A 24,875-nucleotide genomic window follows, 5' to 3' on the forward strand; every position below is an offset into this window, starting at 1 on the left:
TAGGGATTTCCCCATCAAGAGAAGTCCCCACTTGATGGTGAAGCAGATCTCAACCCTTGAAGACACCATTTGTTTAGAGGCATGAGAAAAAATTTCCTCTGTGGCATATTGGCTCCAGGAAAATCATTACATGCTGTCATTATCCCTCCCATTCCCCCCACGTAATTAGGGGCCTGGGTATGTTATAGGTGTTACAGAAGGCACCTCTGCTTGCCTTGTTGCTTCACTGGTGTGCCAGGCATGGCTTATTTAGATCCAAATTTCCAATGAGCTAGTATGTAAGAGTAAAACCAGTACATCTGCAGTCATATAAATTTGCCTTCATTGTATGTGATCTTATTTTTCTTTAGTCACTCAATACATGTACATATGCATGTATTTATATAAAAAATATGTATTCATGTAAGTAACAAAAGTAAAGGGCAAAATATAAGGCCTGCACTAAAGCACACAATCTTCATTTTTTTCCAAAGTAGGATTTGTTGCTAAATATTTACACATAATTAACTCAACAAAGATGAGGCAGCCATTCTCCCCTCAATTTATATAATATGTATTTCCTTTGTGAGAGGTCCAAAAGCTTGATACATTGGATATAAAACATTTAAAAAATTTGAACTGAAATCGATGTCCCTCTACTGGTTCTGTGACCTTGGATCTTCCTTGACTGCTTGGTGGAATTTCCTCCAAGGTTTTTTCCTCCATCTAGAACTGTAGTTCTTCAGTATTTATTTGTAGGGCTTATACAGTTCATTTTCTAAACAATTCCTTTCCTTCTCTCCCATTGTTAGAAAAGTTAATTTCATGGAGACCACTTGGGAGACTCAATAACCCAATTTCTACTGGTTTTCAAAATATTGCAAATACACAGGAAGGTCAATTAATTGTGTAAATTTAGGAGTTGCATGGAAAATTTGAAAGTAATCATCTCACATTATATGAGACCATTCATTACCAGGGATCTAAACATTTACCAAATATACAGAAGGATGAAAAATTATATTAACTGTGCTCAATGATGGTATCCAATCAGCTAGAGAAGTTATGAATGAAATTGCATTTCAATTTCAATTTTATTTCAATTAGCATTTGATGCAGTTAGAATCTGTACTGGGAATCCATAACTCATGGTTTGAATTTGACCACTGCAACTGACCTTTACAGCCTACATTTGACAAAACTGACAGAAGATCCCTGATGCGTTTTCTCTCCTTCACCGGGCAGTAGCACAGTGTTTTCAGCTCTCTGTCCTGAGGGAAGGCTGACTCAGAGACAAGATTGCTCCTGTGCAGGTCGCGATGCTGCGCTTGCCTTGTGGCTTGCTTGATATCTCCCAGCCAGATATGGACAAGGTCCAAGGCTGTGGTATGGAATTATTCATGAACGCTTAGTTTCACTGTGAAATGTGCTCTCAAGCAAGAGGAACACATTCTACCAACATTTTCTGGTAGCCCACAGCACCCACATCCTCTGCAAGTGAGAGGCAATAGGTAACAAGGATGATAAAGGCGCCACATGCGTTCTCTGAAACTCACAGGTCAAGGTGAGGTTATGCATAATAGTAAACTCCTGAATGTTACCGCTCGGCTTCCAAGGCAGGGGAACCCCTCTGCCCCCTACCCAGGCTCTCTTCTTGAAGTCCATATAAAAGGTTGTGAACAAAAATTTATGTTTGTTTTATGGTATCTGAATGTCTCCACTAGTAAAGTGTTTGTAGTCTTACGAATAATAAATTGTTCTTACATTAGGCTGAGCACAAAGATGATGCAAGTTGCCCAGCGCTGCTCAGGAGGAGTCTATGGCAAAAGAGAAACTGAATAGCTTTGGATATCTAGGTTTTGAGTGGGAAATAACGTGAAGGTAGCAAAATACAGTGTTGCAGAGAAGTTTCTCTGATCAGTCAAAAGGCAAATATGATGCTGACTCGCCAGCAAAGAAAATAGAAGTGGCCCTGCTGTGGAAGGTTTTCTTTTGCCTCTGTGCACCGTGAGGAATCTGCTTGTGCCGGTTAGTGTGTAGCAATTGTGTGGCGTTCCTTTAAATAGCTGTCATTATCTGGTGCACTTCCCTGTCTGAAATTATTTGAAAATCACTGCAGCCCTGCTACAAGTAGATAGATTGATGTTTTATATCAATAGCAAATGTTTTGTGTGCATCCTAGAGTGCTAATGAAATTACTTTAGAAGATGTTCGGCATGAATGTGAAGGAAAGGCACATCATACAGATACCACAAAGGTTTTGGAAAACAGTAAGGTGTTTGGTTACCCTCACTTGTGTCTTGGTCATTCCCTTCAGTATTTCAGGGGAACGAGAGAATGAATGTTCAGTGATACCTGAAGCGAGGCCAATTTTGGTTGGAAAAGACTGTGACTCGCTTTTCCCACAGGCTTTTTTCCTGCTGGTAGTTTCTGGGACTTTCCCTTCCTGGAAAGTTGTTCTCTGTGGCTTGCAGCTTATGGCAAGCTTTCTCTCCAGTGCCCATCTGGCACTTTCAGGAGCTAAGCCAGCTTTCTGCTTCATCTCACTACTCCCACTCAGAAAAGTTTTCAGAGCATAGAAGAGTTGCAGATATAATTGCAAGGGAGTCCCTTTCTTAACCTAGCACAGAACTGTAGAGATTTTCCATTCTCTGGGTGTGGGTGCAAACGCTTTGCACAGGCCAGTTGACAGGTCCAGCGTGGCCACTCAGGGAAGTGGAGAAGGTGGCTGTTTCTTCTGTTGGCTCCATTTGCAAGGTGTCAGCTTCCCACATGGAGGTGCTTGTGTCCATTTTTGCACTTCTGTTCAAGTGGCAAAAATACTGCCTGGCTCTTTTCAGTTGCCACCTAGCTACTTGCGTAGTAGGAAGCAGAGTAGGCAACACATTATGGTTGGTGGAAGAAAGGTTCACCTGTCTGAAGTCTGAAAATAAATCCTTGTTTGTTGCTAGCAACTGGCAGATGCCTTCTGGAGAAAATCATGAACAGGGGAGCAGAGGTCTCTGGGAATTTACCCTTAGAACAGTGTGAGTTGTAGAGGGGGAAGCAGAGTGGGGGATGGTGGAGAGGAAGAGTCAAATCTGTCAAGGGGTTTTGGTGTAGTGGCATTAGACTAGAAGCAGCTGCTGATTTTACCCGTAAGTGTGCTACACTGAGCAGAAGTAATGTAAGCTTATCTGGCTAAAATCATGCAGCATTTACTCTTGCTGTGGCCTTTAGTACTCAGACTTGCTGCCTAGCAGTTTGAAGTAAGCTGTGTACTAAAGATCAGTGTGGTGACAATAGCCTCAGGCTGTGTGTTAGGCTAACCAAAGGGTGCATTCTGATGGCTGGCTCTCCTGAAGACCTTGTCTTGCGTCATTCACTGAGGTAAAACACAGTGTGGCCATTTGGTAGAATTTCAACCTGGATCTGGGGTATTTTTTGCTGAATTTTGGATGCATTCAAATCCACAGCAGAACAAGACTCTAGGACAGGGACTACAATCAGATTATAGTTGAAAAGGCTTGGCATGAATGCCTGTGCACTGATATTGATGCACTACCTGGTACAAATAAGAGTCATGTTCCTCTCAGACGGATCAAAATATTTAATTATATTGTTTGTTTGCTTCTTATTTCATCAATATTCTGTGAAAGATAAAATCTGGATTAAACCAAGTTTCTCCAGGCAACACTGGTGTGAGTAAAGCCATGTCCAGCCTCTAACTGAAATTAATTTTACTGGGTTTTTTTTTGGTTGGTTTGTTTTGGATTTTTTTGATTTTTTTTGTTTGTTTTGGTTTTTTTTGTTTGTTTGTTTTGTTTTTGTTTGTTTGTTTGTTTGTTTGTTTTTAAACATTTCTTAGTGCAAAATAGCAAAATAACTCTATTTTACTCTGAGCAGAATTTTTTCCTTCTAGGATTTTTGGTTACATGATTAAAGTTAATTTTTTCTTTGGTAATGAAGCTACTATTTAACTATCTGTGCATACAAAACAGAGAATATTAGAGTTGTGATTCACAGTCTTCTTCATTTTTAATTTCTTCCATTTTCATAGTCTTCACATAAAAGTCAGTCCTTTATTTAGATTATGGCAAGATATATTGACAGACACCCACAGGAAACTATTAATACAGACTTTTTTCCCCTATGGCTCTTTCTCACTCATGCCTTCTTAAAATAGGGGGAGAAAGCAATAACTTAGCATGAATTAGTATCTGTGGCATGAGGATCTAGTAGAAGATTTTTATCTCAAGATGCAGTATAGAGACAAGGAAGGAAGTGGGATGTCAAGTGAGAAGCTCCAGGATCTGATTCAATTACAAGTCCAGATATGAATTTCAGTGTTTGTCTGAATCTTCATTTCATCACTATCACAAGAGAAAAGACAGAACTGGAGTTGTGAGTGAAAGAATTCATACTAAGTAACGTGTGTCCACTGAATTGCAGCTACACAGTTTATCCTTCAAATCAGTGATCCAAAGAATATTGGCTGCACTACTTCAGTGTAAACAAAAGATGTCACTATCAGACACAAAAAGCATTGAGCTAATTAAAGTTTGTTCTGAAACTATTCAGATCATACCATTATGATATAATAATGATTATTTTTAGTTTCTTTCTTTCTACAAAGGGAAACCACTGAAGACACTCCGTGAAACTACTTTATCTGAAAAAAAAAAACCCAAATTCTGATTTACAAAGCTGCTTTCTTGATAGGAATGTTTATAGAAATGATTCCAAATTCCTGTAAATGCCCCCACGTTTTACACATCATATCATGTGAAGTTGTTCTTGACCCTAAAGATATGGGTGAATCATTAAACCAAAATGAAAGAAGAATATGGAGAATAGAAAGTTTGTGAATTGTGAAGACAGAACATACTATAGAGTGGAACAAAAGGGGAAGTTTTGAAGCAGTGGATACTAGAGGAATAATGACACCAAAGGAAGAGATTATCTCATGCCCTCATCCATGTTTCAGTGGGGTTAAACTAAAGGCAGTAGAACAATGTCTGGTACAGTATGGATCTCAATTTTCATGATCCTAATTGACGTCAAGCTCCTATTGCCTCCTCTGGAAGTAGGATTGGATTCATGTGTTGTAATCAGGCTAAGCAGTAGGGCAGCATTTTCACAAAAGGAGCATCATTAACAACAAAGCTGTATCTACAGACAGCCAGACTCCTTGCAAGGTCACCTGGATTGGCCTATCCTGCTCTCTTGTTCTGAGTTACCTCCTCCAGGTACATCCTGGTCTGGATCTGAAAATTGCTGCCTAGGCCAACTTTTTCTCTTCTCTCTTTCCTGAGGGTTTCAGCTCTTCTCACTGCATCTGGAGTGTGATAGAACAGAATGTGGTCCTCAGGTTTTCCTCAGTCTTTATTGAGGTCAAGCTCCAGAATCCCAGGCTATTTTCTCAAACCCAATATTTGGAAGAAATGTCCTATCTGCATGCATGATACTCATTATCCCTGCTTCCGCTTCTGGTTTGGCATCCCCTGCTAGACTACCATGATTCTGGTACATATTTTTCAGTGTTTGCTTTTGGGGTTTTTTTTCTGAAGTGTGAGCACAAGATTCAGAGAGGACGTAGTTCAAGGGAAGAAATTCATTGTCCCTCTGGTAGTCCCTTGGGGAATCTTTTCAGTGCTCAGTAGAACTGGAGACTTGCGTTCATTTCCCTGTGAGTCCTGTCTGCTCTGGGGAACTTCCCCATTAAGGGGGAAATCCACATGCAGCCACAGCTGGGGGAGTCCCAGGCAGCTGGACAAGAGGAGAGAGGGGTGTAAAGGACCTAGAAATTGCTTCAGAGAAACAAAAGCATCCATGCAGACAGTCTTCAGTGCACAGTGGTAGATGTAGCTGGACTTGGAAGACCTGTGGGTTTGAGAGCTCATGACAAAACAAGCTGGCCACCTTGGTCCCACTCCCTGGAAATGGCGAGTTTGGAAAGTTGGTGAAAGCAAGTTGTGGAAGGCGATGGGAATTTTTGCCTGATAAAGCACTGGGGAAAAGCTGAGTAAATATATCAGGATTTCATCAGATGAAAGAATAACAGAAGGAGGCCTCTGATGTTTGCAGAATTAAAAAATAAAGCTTCAGTTCACTAGATGGGATGTAGAAATTTTATCTACCATGTTGGATCACAAGCTGATAAAACATGATGCAGGGAAATTATCAATGTGTGTGTGAATACATGGGCAGGTACAGTACAATAAGAAGCAGGCTGCATAGCTCAGCTGCTTGTGAATATGTCTAGAAGTTGAACCTATTCTTTCAATACTTATTTTCCGGTCCAATTTTGATTACTGGCATTATGCCATTGTTCTAACACATCGCTAGGTCAAGTTAACTGTGGACATCATCCTACACGGTGTTTAGGATGAGATTTTTTATATACATTTGCCTCCATTTAAGTAGTTTGTTCTGTGAGAACAACTCAAAAAAAAAAAAAAAGAAGTCTTTTTGAACCTCAGTTTGGAACCTATCCAAACCAATGGACATTCTTCTATTTCTTTCTCAAGATATTTAGACCAGAATATAATTTTCTAGCTGAATGATAATAGAAGTGTTGTTGGTTTGGTTTTACAATAGATGAAGGATTAGAAAGAGTACAGTGCTGTTTTTTTCCCATCTTATAAAAATTATAAGATAGGTGACAGCAGAAGATGTATTAAGAAATACTCAAATGTTGATAAAAATGTTGATCAATTTTGGATCCAAAAGTGAAAAGTACAGGTTTCCTTCATTTTCCTTACCTTTGCATCTCCTTAAACAAATCAGGTATGTCACTCAACAGAACGTAGTGTTACATTAAATATAGCATGCCACACAATGTTTAATAAGAGCAAGCTCATTAATTTAAATTCAGAAAAAAATCTAAAGGTCAAATTACTTCTACTTCTTATGAAGTTTGTATGATATATAGAATTTCTATTTCTTAAGCTATTTCTATCATTGCCACCTTTTCCTAAATTTTTTACATGTCTCTATATAGTAAGTGGTTACATGATATATTTATAGATGTTCTTTGGTTGCCAATTCATGTTTTTATTTTCTGGAAATTTTAGGATGTTCCTCTGTAGCTGTTCTTTCCAATTATACTGTTGTAAAAGCTTATATATAGATCAAGAATTTGCACTGGTTAAATAAATCTCTATAAGTAGGAAGCCTTTTTTTCAGTCATGCAACAGCATAATCACCTCATCTGGCTTTCATATCATATTCCAGTAGTGGTGCATGTAGACCTATCCCTGCAATGCACTGGATGCTGACTTATAAAAAAGTTTTTTTAAAAAATCTGCTCACGTATGAGTGTTGGGGACCTCATCAGAGCCCTTAATTTTTACTCTATTTATTTATTGCTTATTGATTTCCCAGGGTATCCAGGCTGATAATATACATTGTATGGTGTTGTGCCTGGAAATCAGAGGAAAACTCATTTGCAGTAGGCTTTGTGCAACACTTTGCGATTGTAGTAGACTCTTTACAGGATACTCTATTTACTTGACTGTGGTGGAATAAGGGAGCTACTGATGCATATATTCTAGTAAATAAGTATTATTAAACTGTATAATCTAGTACAAAATCATCAGAATTATGCAAGCATTTACAAATCTCAGCAAGGATATTTTAGAAGCAAATTTTATTTGAAAAATGTGTAATTTACAGAAGTTTTATAGTGTATAGGAATACTGCAGAGTACGATAGCATTAATACAAGGACAACTTATTATTTATTCATTTGTTTATTAATTTGCATATATTTCTACTGAAAATAGATTTTTTACTCAGGTATTGCAAACCCCATTGATATCAAGGTGATTCTCTCCTCTTAGGGTTTATAATCTAAGAGTAACACAAAAAGATAACAGAGGAACAGTCTGGTAAGGAAGAGGGAACTTGAATTGACCTCACTAAAGCATAATTTTTTAGGACTCACAACAAAGGAGCATTTTAAAGGGAAATGTGAAGGTGCACGTAACTAGGATAGAAGAAAATACAAAGGTGTAGATTTCAAAATTTGGCAGGTGGCTGTATCACAAGTTATTTGGAAGGACCCTCTCATACGCAGCATTTCAGCAGACAATGCAGTAAGACTAGGGCTAGACTGTGACAGGTCCTACAAACAGAAGACCGGTAGGATTGTACCTAATATGATAAAAAAAACAAGAAGACATGTCTCAAGAAAGGAGATTAAATCAAAATATCAGGGTAGAAAGTTTGTCTTTGCTGAAACATTTGCATGTTGCAAGAGTCTGTTGCCAAAGCCAGGAAAAGAAATTACTGGGGGAGAATGATTAACCATATTAAGCTTACACTGATGATTACATATCCACAGTGAGTTGTCAGAAAGACAGGCTGAGCTGTTAGCTTGGCTAAAATGATTCATGCCTAGCGTGGAAATATGGATTTGTAAGCGATGAGCATGAAGTTGTTAAGTGTACCGGGGGAGTGATTATTCAGAAATAAGGGGCAGGAGAAGGGAACTAAACCCAGAACACCCCATCCCACTTGTAGTGCTGGAGTGGAATGAAGACACCTTCCAAACAGTTTTGTGAGCTGTTAGAGAGGGTGGAGGAGAATTAGGAGACAATGGAGACCTTGAAGCCAGTGCGTGTCAGATTTTCAGAAATGACACTGTAGTTGTCTAAAGAACAACTGGCAGACCAAGAATGGGAAGCCTGCAGCACTAGAATTGTAAGTTTCTGTTAAGAAGTCACTAGACACAATGGTGAAAATAGTTGAGTTGGACTCATTTGCCAGGACCTGAACTGGAAAGAGGCCTGAGATGACATTTAAAAAACAGCTCTAGACAGTGCACTTATAGGTGCCATGTTCAACATACCTTGCATATCAGAAATGATTAGTTAAGCTTACTTGCTAAGTGAGACCACATTGCTAAATAATTCTAAAAGAAAGAGCTCTTCCGTGTTCCAAGTATAAAGCCTGCAGGAAACAGCTATAGCTATTTAGGGGAGAAGACTGGTAGTATAAGCATGAATTAGTCCAAGTAAATTAAAATGCACATAAAGAATAAAAACTGAGTAGCTGGTTTGATAAAAAAATCCCAGCCCAAACCAAAAACCTCACCAAAAGGTCAGTCAAAACAAACCCAAACTAATAAACGTACATGGTGAAAGCGCAGAAAAATAACACAGATATTGGAAATTAACAACTAGAAATAATTGATAGAGTTCAGCAAAATACATTTTAAAATCAACAGGAAGAGCTATGTTAACATTGCACTAATTTTGAAGGAACAAATTTGTTGCTCATATTTGTCAGTTTCTTATACATGAATATTGGCCATAATTTTAGGCATTATGCTTTATTAATAAAAATTAATTTACCTGCTTCCTAATGTATCTTGCTCCAGCAGAGATGAGAGAAAAAGCTGTAGAAGTAGCAGACTTAAGGACAGAATATAATCAAGGTTATTTGTGTTGGGAGGAGAAACAGACAGGAAAAAAGGTTAAGAAAAAGAGAGAGGGAGTGATGCAAGGAGGTGCAAAATAGACCAGGAGCTGGAATAGGGAATGATCGTGATGTCAAGAGAAGATGTTAAATGAGGAGAGCCGATAAAAGCTTCTACTTGTGAGGTGAGATGGAGGAGAAAGCTAAAGAAAAGGCATGAGCAACTTTAAGCAAGCTAAAGTGAAGAGGAAAATCACAGCATATTGAATCAGTTATCACTTAAAAGAAATTGATGGCTCCTGGTATGATTTAGCACATATTCTGTAACATCCGTAAAGTTCTCAACCAGAAAGGAGACCCATTCTGTTAGACACTAGGTAGCTGTAAGGACTCAACACTTACTCCACTGGTCTTTTTAGACTGAAATCAACCTCTTTTCACAAGTATCTTCCTTCTGATCACAAATTCTAGCTCTAAGTTTACATTTTCCTTTTCCTTTTGTGAAGATTAATTTTTTCATCTGAGAAAGGTGGTTAAGAGAGTTTAATTTGTTCTGGACTATTTGTTCACTCTCCAACTCTAGCTTTTTGAACCCACCCTCTTTTATTAGAAAGTTCTGCTGATCATTACTGGTATGATTGATCTTTCTACACAGAAACATAGTGAAGCTAACTCTCGTCTTTCTAAGATGGTATCAAGAAGCTGCTGTCAATAGGGGTTCAGTCTGCTTCAGTCCTGTAAATTTTGCCTCCATTGCCTGTGGTAGAAGATCAATTTTTTCCTCCTTATTCAGACTAAAAGTCTTTTGGAAATCACCAGAAGATTTGTTTGAATGTGGTTTGTATCTCAGATAGAGAGGTAACATTTTAGAGCTAACTTCAGGATGGAAGATTAAAGGGATAGATCTGAATGATGAAATGAAACGTGGAAGTACTTGGAACACTGCAAGACAACAAACCCAAACCAAGTATTTTAAGTTCTAATTGGAATGTACCCAAAACTAGCAAAATGTTTCAGTTGGGAGCAGAGGGTGAGAAAGGCTTTGGGAAGTTCCAGCAAAAGCTGAGATTTGATTAAAGCTAATCTTGAAGTTCCCCCACCCACATATGTCACCTGATATTCAGAAATATGCACAGAAAACAGAAACCGTATGGAAGAGTTTAGTTTCAGCTGCATTTCCTAGCCTTACTTACAGGACCAAGATGAAATGACAAAAGTTAATCTCATTGGTTCTCTTAGAAAGTAGGAATATCTCCTGAAAGGCTGCAGCATAAGGAAAGATGCATTTCTTAAAAGGCTGCTCTTTAAAAGATGAAGCAGTAAAACCTGATGTTTTTCTTAATTTCTGCTTAAATCCCCACATTCATTCAAAAGAGCGGATATCCAGTTATGCTTTGGAAACATATAGTAAAATATATTTCTGGCTGCAAATATGTTAAGATCAGCGTAAGCAGATGAAGAAGGATAAGAAGAAAGAAATAGTGTTATCCCCATTTTTCTGAGGTGCAGTTTTTAGCACAGCCTTTTGGATGCATTTACCCTTTAGACTTCAACAGGTAAATAAATACCAAGGGTAGCTTTAAATAAAGAATTCTACTTTCACAATGTAAATTAGATGTTTCAACGTCTTCATGTGTTCCAGCTGAACTGCTGTTGTCTCTGAACTAATTCACATGAAGCTCTGCACTGTAGACCTACTGAAAATGCAAGAAATAACCCCAAGTGTTACAAATCTCAAATCCACTATCTTTGCAACCACCCTTCCTGTCATCAGATTTCAGAGCTAGGTAAGTAAAAGATGGCACATGACAGTGAGACTGAGCTGAAAATGTTTGTGTTGTCTTGATGACTGAGATAGTGAAGGTTTTTGGGAGAAAGGCTTAAAGTTCTGTCTGTGATGTCTTTAGAGCTGATGGCTAGACACCATGAAAAAATACCAAAACAGGGTATTCATTAGAATGGCAGAGGAAAGGTCCAGGTTAAAAAGAATTGTGAAAAGCTAAGGCTAGTGGGGGAGAGCTGCCTTTATATGTGAGATCCCTTAGCATTAAGTAATCTAAGAAAAAAAGAAGCAGAATCATTGAGTCCGAGACGAATTGAGGTTGGAAGGGATCTCTGGAGGTCACTTAGTCCAAGCTCCTGCTCAAAACAGGGAGCATGTCACAGGCAGATCAGGTTGCTCAGGCCTTGCCCAGTTGGTTTTGGTTACACACAGTCTCTCTGGGCACCTGTTCGAGTGCTTAACCACCCTCCCTGTGACCAGGCATGAAACTCTAGAGGACCGTGTTGGATGCTGGAGAATGGTACAATCATTTAATTTTAAAAGGATGATTTCAGCATCAGGATAAAGTGCCAGAAGTTGTCAGTGAATGAGGTTTCAGGACTGGCAGGTCAAAAGCAATTTTGTTTAAGCCCTTGAGGTATAGCACAGAAAGACACAAGACTTTTCTAAAAACCTCATATAAGCTCTAGGGATAAGAGAACTTAAGTTTTATTTACACTGGTAGATAGACAGTTAATTCTTGTGTGATTTTGCAGGTGTTACCTCTTTCAATGGCTGACCTGCCCATATTTCTAACCCAGGTTTATGTCCCCATCTGACTGAAATGTTCATGGGCAGATACCTTTCTTAATGTTTAAAATATTCTGGGCAATGAGAGCCAGAATGAAAAAGAAAGATTTAATTTAGCCCAAATGCCTTCAACAGTAGGTCCTCTGTTTGGAGGTTCTTTTTCGCTTTCAAAATAGAAGATGAAATGCCTCATGGTGCACAACCATCACCCAAAACCAAAGTCAATAACAATGCTGTTGATTTTCGTGGAAGCAGAGGTAGGCTGACACTTTGCGGTTTTGAAAATTCTACCCATAGATGACAATTGAAACTATTCAGAGTATTAACTGTGATGGAAGAAATGCCTAAGTAATAATGCTTGAGACTGGGAGTTCCATCTCACAATCTGGTAATGCCGTGTACTTGTGTAGGTGCTGGACCAAGTCAGTATTCTCACCTCTGTGCCACACACACAGAGTGACACCCTGCCCAAGGCAAGGCAGAACTACTTTATTATCAGAGTGTCTCAGAGGGGCCACAAAATAGTGAACCAATACCTTGAATGTCACAAGCACACAAGCATGCAAAGCATGTAGCAGACTTCCAGCTAGACAGCAACATGGACGCTTATTCAGCTGGTAAGTAAAATTTATAGTGGAAGTAGTACTTTGTTCTAGATTATTTGCTGGAGCATGCTGTAGTTCCTCACAAGTTTGTGCATCTAGGCTTCACTGCTGACGTATCAGTGAAATAGCAGTAGTTGTGTTTTGAGGTCGAACTCCAGTCAAGCTGAGTTAGGATGCAGCTAAGGTGGGTACTTGGTCTCAGGAACTGGATAGTTTTCTTCTGTTTCTTAATCTAGAAGTAATTTCAAGGCCTATCTTTCATTTTCAAGAAGCATAGTGCTTCTGACTTTGCTGCTGCCCAGATAACTGTCACCATTTCTCCTGCATTTTCATTGAAGTAGCAACCTTCTCTCTGATCAGCCACCAAACTAACATCACAATAGGGTCACTGAAGGCTCACTAAAAAGTGATCTGTGTCTAAAGCCAAGAAGAGCAAAAGGCCAATTTAAATGTGACTCTGTGTTGAAGTCACCAGGGAAGAATTCCACCTTCTGTAGGAACAGCTGACATCATCACTTGCACTGGTGATCAAAGAAGGGGTTTTCCCCTGGTTTTATCTGTGCCCAGTTTGTAGTTGCAACCAACTAAAGGAGGCGATATTTGATTCAGTTCTGTGTGGAAAAGTTCAGTCTTCTGCAGCAAAGACTTCCACAGCTTGACTCAATCTATACAGGAGCACTTCCTTTGTTTCACATTATATTCTAGTCACTCTGCAAGCAGTGAGTTTGCATGGAAAATATTAAGGGACGTAATGTGATCTTCTGGAGAAAAATGTAAAGAAGGAAAGAAGCCATCACGAGCTCTAGAGATCAGGCTGGATTTACGCTATCGTGTTAAACATAAAATAAGCACATTTATGATGGGAAATACTGAAGATGACAAACGTGAAATCCTATGATTGAAAGCACTTTATAGAGTAGAACTGTCCTTGAGATGTTAAGTCTGGCTGAATTCATAAAGCTGGACAATACCTTTGGTGGGGCCAATAAGCAGTAGGTACTGCTGTATATAAAAGAACCTTATTCTGAGTCAGAGTTGAAGAACAAAGGAACGGTTGTGCCTGGTCAGACTGGTCAGGTGGAAGGTCCTCTTAGCCCATTTCCAATGGTGGCTGAGAGCAGATGCCAAGGGGGGAATTAAAAGGTAAGGTAAGGATATAGTGAAACTTTTTCAGAATCTTCTGGCCTTCAGTGATGTGTAGCTCATAGACTTCCATTGCCAAAGGCTTTCCTATCCAGTGATCCTTTATGGATTTTTCCAGTTGCTTATTGAGCCCCTACAGCACCTCTGTACACACACTCTTTTGCAGCAAGGGCTTCCACAGTTTAGCTCCATGTATAAAGGACCACTGCCTTTGTTCCAGCCTGCTCTGTGCAAGTTTCATCTGATGCCCCTTAGCTCTTTATTGAAGGAAAGACTAGGGACAGCCATTACCTATTCACTTTCCGTATGGTACCTACTTCAGTAGATCTCTAAACACATCCTTTATCAGCCACCTCTTTTCCACGGTGATGTCTTCTGAGTCTGTATCTTACACAGATGCATGTTCCACACTGTGTAGGTAATATATGTACCTGTGAATTATTCTCAAGCTCCAGAGCTTCCAGATGAACAGGTTGTGTGGAAGGAAGGTTTAGTGACTTGAGATGTGTTTTCCCCATAGAAAATCGCTTCTTCCTAACTTAAGGGCAAGGGGTACAGCTCTATTGATTTCAGTGAATGTTGCACTTGATGGACTGTCACCTTTTGGTTTCCAACAGAACATAAATGATGATGGGAGTTTTTGAAGACAGAGACAAACAGTGGTTTGATTTGACTCAGCAAAATCAGCCCCCTTTTTAAAAGGTCTCTTTCAGATTCCTTTTAGGGGCAGAGAGGCACTGAATGTGCAGCATGGACAGGATGTCATAGCTCCTGTTCCTCGAGAGTCAGTGCTTTGCCTTGTTCTGTTTTCTGATGAACAATAGAAAACATTATTTCCTGTCACTTGTGTTCTAAAATAGACCCCACTGTTGGAGTGAATAAACCAAAAGAGGTCTGCGTGTTTCAGAGAGCATCCTGCTGCTACATAGATTGTCCACCAAAATGTCAAAAGGAAATACTTTTCTTCCATATCAGCATTCCTATGGGTGTCAGTTATGTCTAAGTGGAGGAGGCTTCATCAAGGAAAGGACAAAAGAGCCAGTGGAACAGCTGCTATCTCATTTGCTGTGTGAACTTCTTTTCCCTTGAGCTTCTTGGGATTGGTATTTCAAACAGCATAAGCTGTTGCTACCTGGACTAGCACCAGCTCTGCTGCTCAGCTGTGAATCATAGCAACACACATAGCAGAATTATGTCTTGGGAAAGTCACAGCAGCAGCTACCCACCCCAGGGGACATGTATCCCAATACAGACAACTTCTACTAGCCCTCCTCCTTCCTACATCCTTTCTGCTGAAGACTCTTATTTCAGAAAAGACAATACACAAAGCGATGTGTGGAAGTGTTAATTTGTTCATCTCTTTATGTTGCTTCTCTGTTTCCTGTATTGAAGAGGCCAACATATTTGATTAATATAGATGCTAGCCTTTTGTAAATACATCTGTCATAATCCTGCTGACCCCACGATGTGGAATGAAGGTGAATCTGGTGAAGTTGTTTAGATTAATGTGTTGGGTTCATTAAGTTCTTCAGGTCTAGCAGGTCTGCAGTTGTTTTTAAACTCTGGCTTTTCAGGCACGTTTTCTGGGCACCGAATCTCTGGAATCACTTCCAGGAATAGGGATCTTGTGGTCCAGGTGCCCCAGCTCATTTTTGAAAGTAGTTTTGTTCAAGTAGCTTTTGTCTCTGTTTTTTTCCTATCCTACTGTGATAGTTTTTGTTCAGCCCTGAAGACAACCTGATGCCATTAAGCCACAGCCATCCTATTGTTCTGCGGTGCTTCCAATTTGCATGGAAAATTATTCATGTTAATAACTTTCCATTGTTCATGTCTTATCTTGCTAAATCATGTCAGAGAGCTACACAATACAAGCCCTGCTGTCAAAAGGCTTCTTTACATTCTAACGCATGAAATGATTTGCCTTCAGTGAATTCAGATGAATTCAAGGCTTTTAGGGACTTATGTAAAATCAGCCAGAATTCTTAAGGTTTTCTTAATTTCCTCTCAGGTCATGTTGTCCACCTTTGCCTCTGATAGCAGTCTTTGACCCAAATACTTCTGCCTGTGCTGCTGCTGAGCCTGGTTGCATTTCAGAGGGAGACTGTTGTTCTGCATGACGATGGAAGGTGTTCAGCTCGCTGTGCAAGGGAAGAGTACTTTCTCAGCTGAGGCTGAGTTAAGATGTTGATTACAGCTATCACTTGAATTCAGCAGACAATATTTGGCCTACTCTGTGCATTCACTGCAAAGGTGTTTGCCTGTTCCTACAAACTGACGGGATAGTTGCTGGTCATGTGAAGATATTGAGGCTTTTAGGTTCATTGCCATTTGTGTACATAAGATAATGCTCTGGGAAAAAAAAAAAAAGTTTTTTAGCAGTTAGGTTCATGAACATATTTTCCTAACCTTCAAAAACTGCTGGCGTGCTCATATTACAAGAAAAAAGTTAATGTCTGATGGGTATAATCAAAATGACAGAAGCAACACTATTATAAGGTGAAATGTCTGGTACATAACTGCAGAGAACTGTAACATGCTTTTAGAGTATAAGGGAGTGCTTTAAAAAACATCAAAGCATCTTTTCAGTTGCTGTTTAAAACCACTCTTGTTTCTCAGTTTTTAAGCACTATCACTCAGCACTGGTTTTGCTTCCTAATGTTGATTTGCTTTCAGCTGAGCTTTTGTTTCACAAACTTTGTGAAACACACCTGCTTAAACACTTTGGCAATATGGAGCAAATCTGAAAATGGCTCAGTATCTATTATTTCATAACTGAAACCCAGTCAGGTTTCTTTTGTATTTTAGTATGATGATATTGTAAGCCACACAGGAAACCTACCTTCATTTCTATAGTGACTTACTCTAGAATATCTGGTCAGATATTATCAACTATATAATATATTAAAATTACTCAGTGTTGGCACTACTCCTAAATACAAGCCCATCTACATGCATTATAGCTCTATTCAGATATTAAGAGTATAAAATGAGTTTCATTTTCTGCCAGACAACACATAAAGTAACCATCAAAGCAGGTGAAATAATAATCAAATGAAAAAAGACATTGTGAAATTTCCTGAAATGTCTGTCTTTATTTACAAAAAGATTAGGTCATGTGAATCTTTTATGACAAATGGTGTTCCTGTTCCTACTGAAATCAATGACAAAGCTTCATTGACTTCACCGGCAGCATAAGCTGTTTTTGTTAGGCAGTAAAAATGCAAACCCTGACTGTGTCTTCATGGACCTCAGTGTAAATTTACATTAACTCTACCCAAGACTAACTAGAATTTGACTATTGCATTCCCTCCAGGTGGGTTTGACTCTTTCTGAACAAATTACAATTGTTCACAATTAAGAGACAAACATGTTTTTGCTTACAGAACCAGGTTCAAAGGCGTGAGCTAATGGAACAAAATTTAGTAAGTCTACTGATAAGCAGAACATTCAGACTGTGTCATCAGCATTGCCAGATGGATTTCAGTGGAAATCTACAGCTTCTTCACAAGTAGTGCTCTGGCAGACTACACAGTTTTCTCAGGTTAAGTGGAAGATTAGACATAAGACTAAAAAGTTTCTGATCTCAGAGACAAATACATCTCCTTGCTCCCCACCCTTCTCCCCGTTCCAACTTCCCCCAGCATTTGTATAATGGTATTTTTAAGAAATTTTTTCATAAAAATTTTCCCAAACCCCAAAAGGCTCATTAAAATGCCTTAGTTTGAAAGAAGGTCCTTCAGTGGATTAGTAACTGGTTAGAGGATGAAAATCAAAGGTGGGAGCTACTGATCATTCTTCACAATTAAAGGAAGTTGCAAGAGGAAGCCTGAGGAAGAAGACCGTGCCAGGTCCTGCAATGTCCAACACATTCACAAATGGGCTGTAAGAGGTGGTGGATAGCCAAGGTGGCTGATGATACAGTGTTGTTTCCGATAGTCAAAAACAAAAGGTACCTGGGAAAGCAGCACAGGGATCTTGCATTATTGACTGACTAGGTAGCAGAATGGCATAGAAAATACAATGGTGATAAATACAAAATGGTGCATATGGGAAGAATACAGCCCTAATAAATGCAGACAGTTCTGAATGAGCAGAAAGAGATCTTGGAGTCACTGTAAATGTTAACAGAAAAATACCAGCTTAACATTCAGACCAGGGACTGGGCATGCCCTTGGCTCCCGAACCTGACCTGCTGGCTGCCAGAAACTGGAAGGTACAAAAAGGGAAGGAACCCTCTGTACTCACTCTGTTTCTCATAGGTGCCCGCTACTTGCTGCTGTTGACAGAAGATGTGGAGGTACGTGGATCTTTGCTATGACCTAGAACAGCTGCTCGTATATCCTTATGTAAAATCAACTGTTCAAGAGAGTAGGTCTAACCTTTCACAAAGGAAAGTGAAACTATAGAGAAGCTTAAAACATGAAAACCAATGTCTCAGGTCCTGCATGTAATCAAGTCCCAGACAAAGGACCAAAGGATCAGAACAAACAAAAAAGCCTCAGAAGAGACCACAGGAGACCCTGAATTAACCCTTGACAGGTTAGAAGCTTGCTGAGTTTTGCTGCTGCATTGGGACAGGCATTGACTGAGACTCCAAAATATCACAATGAAACATCACAGAAACACTCGAAGAGCTCAGAGACAGATATGAACAATATGTCCTGCAACTGCAAGGTGTCCAGTAGGTGTAGAAAGAGACAGACATCAGCTTAGTGAACAGAGCATATACAAGGAAGACAATATTCACTATCAGCAGTTCCAGTAGTTCTTCCCTCAGGAAAAGACACTGGTTGGAAAGAAGATCTATGAACTGTCAACCGGAAAGCAAACAGGGCCCATCCCAGACTAGTAATTCTTATCTTCTGTGACATAACTTTACTGATGACTCTGCCTGTTGTGCTGGACAAGGCAAATTGGATGTTATAATATCTGAAAATGTCTTGTTTAATGATCCTGAATTTACACCATGTGCAGCAGGATACAGGTTTACATATCAACATCAGATGTTAATCTTTACTTAATTGAGCCGTAACAGTGGAATTGTCTGTCAGCAGTTGATACTTTGCTCAGCAGACACAGTGCTCAGCAGGAAGTGATGTTAGAAGCACAGGGATTGGCAGAAGTATGGGGAAACAGATATAGAGGCAAACAGTAGAATTTGAAGTCCTGGCATTATTACTGCTTCCTGAGCTTGACATGATTCACATCCCCAAAGGTACTAAACAGTTGCTGAGTGAAGTTGCAATCATGCTGATCCAGTGTCTCAGGTGGCCATATACTTAAGAGAGAAACCACATTTTTTATTATAACTTGCAGAAGGCAGGCAGGCAAGGGGCACTGAGTCTGCTGCTTAACCTGAGAATGTCTCAGCAGTTTACATCCATACACCCAGAGTCACATTTCTTGGCTGCAAGTGTGCTCTGTGCTCCGATTCAGCCAGACCACTCACAGACAGCCCACTGAGGTGTCCTGGACATGCAGAATCCCAGATGCACGGGAGACATACTGCCAGACTTTCTAGGTAACAAGGTAGCTTGGAAGCAACTTTGGAGGGACTCTTCCACAGTCAGATGGATAACTGCAACAGACCAAAATAACCAAACCAAGTGAAAACTCTGGAAGGAAAATTGAATAACTAACTCTGATATTGTACCAAGAGTGAGCCACCAGTACAAGCGGCAGTGCAAGGGCCTCAAGAGTAACTGAATGTTCTTGGAGAAATGTAGTGAATATGTTGGAAATGTAGGAATTTGGATTGTGTTTTTCATAGGCAGTATTTAAGGGCTACTATCTTAGATTTTGGCCAAGAAAACAAAGTATGGAATAGAAAGCTGTAGCTTTAACTGTTTTCAGTTTTCCAAACACGGGAACTCTTAAGACACCCCATTAAGCAGATGCTCTTGGGAAAATGTCTTCAAAAGAAAGATCTCTGCCCAGCGTTTTGGCGGGAGGCAGGCTGTGAGTACTGAATGCCACAGCCTCTGCTGAGTATAGTGGTGGTGGAGGGGTGAGGAGCTGCCTCCTGGCACTGACCACAGCTGCTTCTGCGCCCGGTTCAAAGAATCCTGCTGACTTTGGCGGGTCAAACCCTAATGGCTCTCGACTGATGGCTGGACATCTCAATGATGTCCACCAACTTTCAATGGGAACTTCAAAACTGACCTCCTTCTGCTCTGAAAAGCTTTCATGGATGGTATAAGAGAAGTCCTATGGATATTACGGTCTGTTGCCTTGCTGCAGAGAGGTGTTGTGACGGCTGCATTCCTCTAGGATTACATGTATATGAACTGGAAGCAGAGATTAGGCTATTATAATATTATTTTTCCATCTGTTGAGGACACTGACATGTGCCCAGAGAAACAAATACATACCTAGCTTATCAAGGGCACGCATTTGGATATTTTCACTCACACTCAGCAGTGGACTATTCTTAGTAACTAATAATATACATGTGCCTTGCAGCATGCTTTTTGATAGCCTTGCTTCTATTCTTTAGGGATCTAAAACTTTACCATATTTCCAAAGAATTCTGGATTAAAAGAAAATGTCTTATTCTTTTTATAACACAGCAGTTTCTCAGAGTGAAAAATAAGTAGAGCTGCTGCCAGGACCAATTTCTTTCTTATATACACACTGGAGGCAAAGGTGTCAAATTGACCTGGTAAATATGTGCAAGTCAAAGAAGCATAAATTATGGGTTAGAACTGACTGCTATAAATGTTAAAGAAATTATGTATTTTTTTTAGCCACTTAATGAAATCAGAATTTTCAAGGCCTATTATTTTTTCTGTCTCTTATTTTCTATATGTTTAGTCCAAGCACCCCACAACAATCCCAGTATCTGCACTTCATTTGCAATCCATCCCGAGCTTTAAGGTGGATTCACTTTTTTTAAAGCCTGAAGTACATACAAATGAAAGTAGCTGCTGGCAGGTTTGGAGACAGGGAAGTGCAGTAATCTGGTACACAGTTGCCATGGCAGCTAACCTACATCTAAATTATCCTGTAAGCTTTTCTCAGGCATTCTCTAGCATTGTTCCTCCTGTTTGAATTGTCAGTTCCTTTTTTTTGAGACCTGCCTTCCGCAAGGCCCTCCTTTGTGCCACTTTGGCCTCATCTGCTGGCTCAGCCCTTACATCCTGGTGTGCTCCATATTCTGTTGATATTACCCGTTAATGGAAGGGGAAGCGAGACAAGTACGAGGCAGAGGGAAATGATGGTCTTCCAGCTACTCTGCCTGTTGAGAGCAGCTTCTCAAGAGCTGATTTTTGCTGAAGCAAGCCACAATGGTAACTCCCTTCAGTTTCAGGACTTAAAAGCTTGCTGCAAATCACTGATTTGATGAAGTTACTGCAGATTCACAGTGACATAATAAAAGCCAGATTTGGCTGTAAGATAGTGAATTTGTCAAATGATGAATGAATTCTGATTTGTGGCAGTAAATCAGGGTGCTATCTCTTCTATCCAGAAAACAGGCTTTGAAATGCTTTACCATTGCTTATTACCAAGTAGAAATTTTAAAAGACAGGGCAACAAATCCTCCAAGCTCTTTTCCTTCCATTGACCTCCCTCTCAGCACAGTTAGAAAGAAAACCCACTGCTATTTATGAATTTTAAGGTTTTGTTATTTATTTCTGGTGAAACAGTTGCTTTCTGTCAAATCACTCTATTTCAGAGGAAAACCTGGCTATTTATGACCAATCGGCCTTTTTATCTCCCTTCTTGACACCTCTGAGAACTAAGCTGTGACGTGGCTTCAGGGGAACCCAGCCCAGGTCTTATCGGTTCCTGACAGATCATGGATAGCCAACATGCCTTCTGCCTGTAGCTGAATGTGAGCTCAGGGTTTACAGAAAGTGAGATCAGAAGATAAGAAGTAGAGGGTATTTACTTACTTATTTCTAACATAGTAAGCTTAGAGTACTGTCAAAGCAGAAGTTTCCTCTAATTTTTAAGAAGGTTCAGTTTCAGTATCGGTTTATTTGGTTGGTAGTTTTCAGGCAATTGCCTAGAAGACGATCACTGCTGCTGAAGACTTGGCATTGCCAGATACATTTGTGTGCCAAGTCAAGAAGTAGGGATTACTCAATTTATCATCCTTATATCATAAAGAAGTAGAAAAATCCCCCGATTTGTAGGACTACAGGCCATGCTAAAGTGATCTCTTTTCAGGGATACTGAAAGCTGTGAGATTAAGCAAGAGCTTTTTGCTTGTGTTTTCCGAGTTCATTTATTCAGTCCAGTCATTTCAGGATAGGTTGCTTTTTAAAATGGACTTTCAAAATATTAGAAACAGTGCAAATATGAAGCACAAGGAGTAAGTTCTTGAGAAGTGATAATGGATAAACACTTTATGATGATTTAGGCTTGCTGAAGACCTGCCCCCATATATGCATTATGCGGTAGTTTATGAAACAACAGATGAAGAATTAAAACAATCAGTTTTTGGAATAACTGGCAAGAGAGACAGGTCTGGCAACAGTATCAGGATTCCCCCTCTAGACCTGTGAGGAAGAAAAGGAGATAGTATACATCGTGGTAAATGTTTAAGGGAGAAGTGGATTTCCTCCCACTGCTTTGTAATCTTGGTATGTTACACTTTCCCACTCTAATTTTTGCTCTTTCACTGTAAAAAGCTGCATGCATGCAATAAAATTCTAATAAGGGAAAGTACTGCAGGCTGAAGTAGGCATCCTGAAGGGAGTCATGAAACTTGAAAATAAACCAGAGAATCACACTTTCCATTCAGAAGAATGGGTATGTGTGACACTTCCCATTCAAAAAAATGTCAGATGACTAAGTTATATAAATACTTGTATTTCATCTGTATTGTCTAATATAACATAACAATTTCACATGAATTGCCCATTACCTTTTCAGGGCTCTTTGCAATGGTCAGAAATATTGTTATTTTCATTTTACAGATGGAGAAACTGAGTTATGGGGAACTGAATTGACCAGCCCAGACCTCCAGCATATTGACCGCAAGGCTTTCCAGTTATCATGGACCTCTTAGCACAACACAAATCCCTGCAGTTATCAGGGATATTATTTATTGTCTTTTTGTCTCGCAAAAAGAAGCTACCTGTCAAAGCTGCTGACAAGGAATTCTTTCACTTTGGGGGCACAATGTGTTTAGTAGTTATAATGGCAAGGCATGATTCATACCATTTGGATCTCGGTTATATTTTGCACGGCATGAGAATAAAGTAAATTACATTCTGGAGAGCTTTGCCAATTAAATATTAAAGCAAATATCTGTGATAAAGCTCACTGCTGTGCTTTTCAGCAGTACTGAGGGGGAAGGGAGAAGCGCAGTACATTAAGAGGGTGGCTATCCTTCCTGGCCTGACAGAGAGATTGCTCTGATGTTTTTGAGGCTGATGATGACATGATACAGCCCCCAATCTCTGTGAAGCCTCAGGGATGGAGAGGTTCAGGAATGGTTCAAAAGCAAAATCAGCGTCTCCCTGGTGTTGCCGTTCTGCTGTGAGCTGAGGCAGGGCCAGGCATGCTGCTGGGGGCAAGGGAGGCATGAGGTGAAGCCAAGGTCCTGATCCCAAACAACCCAGGTTGAAGCATGTGTTGGCTTCCTACTGCCCTGCTGTCATGGTTCCATGTGGGCGACCTGGGTATGCAGTGTGGGCTGGCTCGCACTGAGCCTCCCCTAACCTGGGCTGAGGCGTAGCTCTGCCATGTTCCCAGGGCCACCCAATTCAGATAGAGCAGAAGCGGCCTACCCTCAGCAGTCCATGCTGCTCGCTTTCCTCTTACAACCCCAGGATAAGATTACTCAGCAAACCTCTTGCTAGCACCCTGCCTCCTCGCCAGTCACTCGACACACCAGTCGTGGAAGCTGGCACCAAACTGCCTGCCAGCTGCAGACGGCTCAGCAGCCCGTCCTGCCTCAGCTGCCCCGGGCTCTGCTCCTCCAGCAGCGCTGCTCTCGGGCCTGTTCCCTTCCCCTCAGATTTAAGCATCTGTGGTGATGACATGGCTGTTTCAAGGCAAGAGTTTTCCACCTTTCTAGGCAATTAAACCAAAGGCTTGACTTCTGTTGATTTTCAAGCGTGTCATTGGCTTTGGTGGGAACACCACCGGTGTTTGAAGACACGGCAATCCGATGACGTGCCACTGCTGAGGCGGCTGGCCCTGCTCCCTGTCTCCGTGTGGGCTGGTCTGACGCCACGGGGAGCAGGCTGTCACCCCCCAGCTTTCTACAGGGTTTGATCTCTGCACAAGTTCGGTGTTGGGTCAGACAGGTGCCGAGGGTTGCTGAAGGAAAGGGTCACATTTGTACTGTGGAAGATGAGTGACCACTTCTTTGGAAACAGCTGGCATTTGATTGAAACTGGAGGTTGTGAAATCGTCCCCTTAGAGTGTGCTTGCACTGGGAACCAGAGTCCCCCATCACTCATCTATCCATCATTTCAGAGTTCATCCTTCAGTTATGTGGTATCTGGCTTTGCTGCCTGTCAGCTTTACCCTGTTCTCCATCCTTCACCCTGTCACTGCTTTCCTTGGGCTGCAGATGGCCCTGACCTGCCCAGTTCTACCAAAGTGTGCCCAACAAATGACACCTTGACATCACTTTTTATACATATTTCACACTGACGCATGTAATAAACGCATAGGGAGCCTGACAGTGGCTACACAGCAGCATCCTTTGTTTTCATTCAAGCCACTAAGGACTTCACTGTTTTTGGGGGGTTAATGCGCTGGTTAATGGGAGAGAGCTTATGCGGTACTATCCTGACCCTGCATATTTCAGCTGTGTGCATCCCTTACGCCCTTGCCTGTATTCCCTATCACATTAACTCTTGGGAGTAAATTTCCTTCACTACCCACCAAATCCCCCATCCCACCACCACACCTCCCCGGACCACATCGCTGAGGCTCGAGGGATGTGGCCGCATCCTTTCACCGGTAGCTGCGTGTCGGGGAGCAAAGCGCGGGTTTGGAAGGAGCCGCGACCCTGCAGCGAGCACCTTTCCCGGCTTGAGGAGGAGGGGCTGGACCCGGCAACCTCCACAGCTCCCTTCCCACCTCCGCCAGCCCGATTCCGCCATGCTTGCTTCGGATTACTTGCTTCTTCCTAGTTTCATCCATCTGGGGACACAACACCCCCGCCCTCTCCCGCCGCCACGGCCCGTTTGGAGGTGGACACAAACGGCC

General features: G+C 40.8%; 1 protein-coding gene across 1 annotated transcript in view; it reads left to right on the forward strand.

The window, feature by feature from the left end:
• The window catches only part of DUSP22 (dual specificity phosphatase 22), an 86,512-nt gene that overhangs the window by 14,702 nt on the left and 46,935 nt on the right, over positions 1–24,875 (forward strand). The window lies entirely within an intron of this gene.

Source organism: Tyto alba, unplaced genomic scaffold (genome assembly GCF_018691265.1).
Source record: "Tyto alba isolate M040663 unplaced genomic scaffold, T.alba_DEE_v4.0 Super-Scaffold_48, whole genome shotgun sequence".
NCBI classification, from domain to species: domain Eukaryota; kingdom Metazoa; phylum Chordata; class Aves; order Strigiformes; family Tytonidae; genus Tyto; species Tyto alba.